Source organism: Crocodylus porosus, unplaced genomic scaffold (genome assembly GCF_001723895.1).
Source record: "Crocodylus porosus isolate Cpor-Errol unplaced genomic scaffold, CroPor_comp1, whole genome shotgun sequence".
NCBI lineage: Eukaryota > Metazoa > Chordata > Crocodylia > Crocodylidae > Crocodylus > Crocodylus porosus.
In genome coordinates this window covers 32,147,242-32,151,494 of record NW_017728950.1, presented here as the reverse complement: position 1 = coordinate 32,151,494, position 4,253 = coordinate 32,147,242, and the positions used below count along the sequence as shown (strand labels likewise).

Below are 4,253 nucleotides of genomic sequence, written 5' to 3'. Positions count from 1 at the left end.
CTTTTGCCTGGGCATGCCTCCTGTCACTAGGGTCACACAAGGTCTGCCCCTATAAAAAGAGGCAGTGAAGATAGACCTAGTGGGACGCCTTCTCCATCTGGACCAGTACCATGCCACACCACCTATCCACCCAGAGGCCCTGCCAGCAACTCCCCTCTGGATAACACCTACTGGACAAGGACCCCTTTCCAGCCTGGATAGGTAGCTATCATTCCCCACCCCCTCTTCAACCAAGGACTTGGACTCTGCTTCTCTTCCTTACCTGGATTCCAGCCCCACCACTGAGTCTCTTTCTCCTGCTGGCATTGTGAGTGCTTGTGTGTGTATGTTTGTGTGAACCAGTAACTTCATGGGGCTGTGTAGTGTGTTATCTGTGTAATAAATCTGTTATTTGGACACCTAAGTTGGGTTTTGCTTTACTATGGTTCAGCCCTGCCCCAATCTCTGCTCCTCGCCCCTCTAACTTCTGTCTCATTTCTCCCTCTCCTGCTTCTGGCTCACTGCCACCTCCAACACCTGTCCTGAGCTTCTCTCTGCCTTCAACCCCCCCTGTTTCTTTGCCACTGTCTTATCCCCACTGTCTTTTTCTTTTCCCCTGAGCAATCCAGGTTTCTGCCTCAGTTTCTTTCCTGGCTGTCTCCTCCTTACCAACATTTATCTGCTCCCCCCCCCAATATCTCAGCTGTCTGCCTCAGTTTTCAGCTCAAATAAACCCTAAGCCTCAGCTCCTCAGCCAACTTCTCTGTAGTCCACCAGTTCTAATCCTGGTTCTGGCAACTTTCACTCCCTACACTTTAACACTCTCTCTCTCTCTTACCTGAACCTTCCCCCAAGTATTCCAGGTACCCCAAGCACATGCATACACACTGTACCATCCAAGTTAAGAACTTACCTGTGTGTATGTGTAGGTGGGTTGTGTATGTGTGTGTATATATATATAATTATGGCATTGTGTACATGATATACGAATTAGTGATCTGTGTCTAACTGTTGGGGTGTATAGTGTACGTGCTTGAATTAGTGATAGGTATGCATGTGCCTAGCTTGGTTTGGATGTGTATGTGCCTGAGCTGGTTGTGTGTGTGTGTACATGTGCAATTGTATCACCCTCCTGTCTAACAGTGCAATATTGAGATTCTGAGAGGTGGCCTGACACCACAGGGCTACAGTTAGGTTTGTGTGCCCTATTAGGGGAGCATAGGTAGACGCTGAGAGGTTTACTGAGCAGTTAATTAGTCAGCTGTGCAGTAAACGTTTCATGTAGATGTGCCCATAAGTTTTAAGTCAGGTTGAACCCCTTTGTGGATGTGGCCCATTTTGATCTGTCCTCTCAACCTTCTTTAGACCCACAGGAAGAGTATTACTACTAGATTAAGAAAAAAACTAAGATGTAAAAGATACTACTAGATTAATGAAACATCAAGATATAAAAACTGCTGCTTCTCCTATATATAGCCAAACCTTGTAGCACTGTGATTTGTTAAATTTAGTTTGGGGCCTTGAAATGTCCTTTCAACTTATCCCAATTTGTTGATTATTCATTACCCCAAACATGCAGGGAAAGGTATATGTAAAAGTCCTTTCAGGTCAGGCCCCAAAATGAAGAGTGTTATACGTTCTTCTGACTTGAGACTAGAACTATCAATCATTAGGCAAGTTTGGTTAGTTGTAAATAAAATAAACCCAGAACTGCCTCCTTCTATTTAGTTCAAGTAACTACAAAGTATACAGGGATTCCTTACTCAGCCAAGAATACACTTCGGAGAAAAGAAAGATTATCATCATCACTAAATCTCCGGACATCAGCATGATGAACTCCATTTCCCTAATTATGGGATTTTTCAAATTAAAAAAATCCTTCCTCCATGCTATCCAAGCTGAGATGGGGGACAATCAGCCACCTTCTTCTCTGTTCTCATGCCAGTTCTTCAGCAGTTTCCCTGACTGGAACTTGTCTACTGGGAAAAAAATTAGTTGCAAACCTCTAGGAAGTCTCTACAGACCATGTACACCAGGGGTGTCCAAACTTTTTGAGTGTGGGGCCGGATCATGAACTTTTTATCACTCATATGGCCAGCGAGCCATATTCAAAGACCGCACAGGAAGTGGTATCACATCAGGAAGTGATGTCACGTGACCTTTGACACCAGTGAAGTTGCAGGAAGTGACAAGGAAATGGGTCTGGAAATGTGGTTTAAAATCCAAAATAAAAACAATATAAAAGCAAGAATGAAATAATACCAAACACTTGACTAAAATAAACACTTTTGCTTCTACTCACTTTTCAATGAATGAAAGAAGCATAACGCAAGTCGACAGATGAAATGTGGAAAAGATATCAGCCAGAGTGGAAACTAATCAAAGCAACAAAATATGGGCATTCTTGAGAATAATCTTCAAGAAAATTTACTTTTATTGAATTAATAACTTGTTAGTAAGACATCTTTAACAAGTAGTAACAAGTTGAACCCCCAATCCAGCACAAAGAAAAACAGAAGCAAACACAATCCAAACACTGGACAGTATTTTTACAAAGATTTTTACCTGCTCCAAATTTACGTTGGAGCCCCAATCATTCATGCTCTATTCTTGAGCATACTGTTCAGTCTGAAACAAGCATACAGCACAGCTGCATGGGGCTCAGCCACAGCTTTCCCTCCCTGGTGCAGCCCTGCCAGCCCATCCTGTCCCCTATCAAGTGGTGGCTTGCCCATGTGCTGCTGCACTTTCCCCCTACCTGCACCAGCTGGTCCCAAAAGGCAGGAGGCTTCACCACCGATTCTGCTGGCCAGTGCTGACCCAGCCGGGCATCCCCAGCAGCATGTGGGAAGCCAGCTTCAGCCACACGCTGCCCTGGATGGGATGGGCCCAGCTGGGTCAGCACTGGCCAGGAAAAGCAGCATGCAGCTGAAGTTGGCTTCCCATGTGCTGCTGGGGATGGGAGGAGGCTGGCCAAGTTGGCACCGGCCAGCAGAAGTGGCGGCAGAGGTGTGTGCCGCTCGGGGCTGACTGGTGCAGGCAGGGGGAAAATGCAGCTGAGCCCCTGCTGCTCCGGCTGGACTCATCCCATCCTGTCCCGAGCGCCACATGGCTGCCCTCGGGGCAGCGGTGACGGGACCCGGCTCACATGATGACCCTGGCCCCGTGGGGTTAAGCAGCTCCCCTCCCCTCACTGCTGGCTGGGGCCCGCGGGCCAGCCCTGCCTGCCTCGCCTCACTGCTGCCCCACCGCCGCCGCGGAGCGTGAAGCAGGTGCCAGGACTCCTCACCTATCTCAAGCGAGGGACCTTGAGCCAGAGAAAATGGCTTGGAGGGCCCCACGGCAGCCTGTGGGCTGTATATTGGACAAGCCTGATGAACACATTAAGATGTTTCTAAGTGTTGTAACTTGGTCAAAACTAGGTGGATTTTCATGGGGAAAACAAATGCATAACCTTGATGCAAAGTCCCTTTACATCAAATTCCAAATCTTTGCTCTTATCTGTCTAAGGTGCTGGATTAAGGCTCCAGTCTCTTTGGGGGTGTGGGCTCAAATCCCAACACTGCCAAAGCATTTTACTTTGGGGGCCTTCAAGAGGAGGCTGGACAGATATTTGCCTAGGGTCATATGACCACGGCACCCATTCCTGCCCAGGGAAGAGGGTCAGACCTCATGATCTGTTTAGGTCCCTTCTGACCCTAAGCACTATGAGACTATAGAAGGAGCATTCATTATAGCTTCCTGAAAAAAAGGTCACTAGCGTATTTAATTTTGGCAAAACATTTTCCCCTTACTTTTGGATGTGGCTGAACTTTTGTGACTGAAAAAATATAGCCCAAGGCAGTTACCCAGCATGGAAAAATTTAGTCCAAAGAGTTAACATAACAGATTTACAATTAAATGAAAATTGGGTTTTATAATAGGAAGTCTCAGGTCACCTGAATAAAAGTCAGTGCTACCAACCCCATCTACCATATGTGTTATACATTTTTTCTGAAAATTTTATGGAGCACAAGGCATTGGATTGGGACATAAAATGAGTTTCCAGCAAGAAATATAGGCTGCAACACTATATTCAGTGAGATTTTCAGTTCCCTTAAAGATTTGCTCTATTTTGAAAAGGGACAGTAAGATAGTATCTTGTAGTTGGCAGTCAATAAGGGAGCAGCCACAGAGCCTGGCACAATAAACAGCAAGGGAGATACAGGGAGAGATAGTATTTCTCAGAACTTACAAGCCTTTGACAGTGCACACAGTATGCCTGGCTTGGGGGT

General features: G+C 46.2%; 1 protein-coding gene across 1 annotated transcript in view; it reads left to right on the top strand.

Annotated features, from left to right (window-relative positions):
* Positions 1–4,253, top strand: part of HSDL2 (hydroxysteroid dehydrogenase like 2) — a 41,803-nt gene that overhangs the window by 932 nt on the left and 36,618 nt on the right. The window lies entirely within an intron of this gene.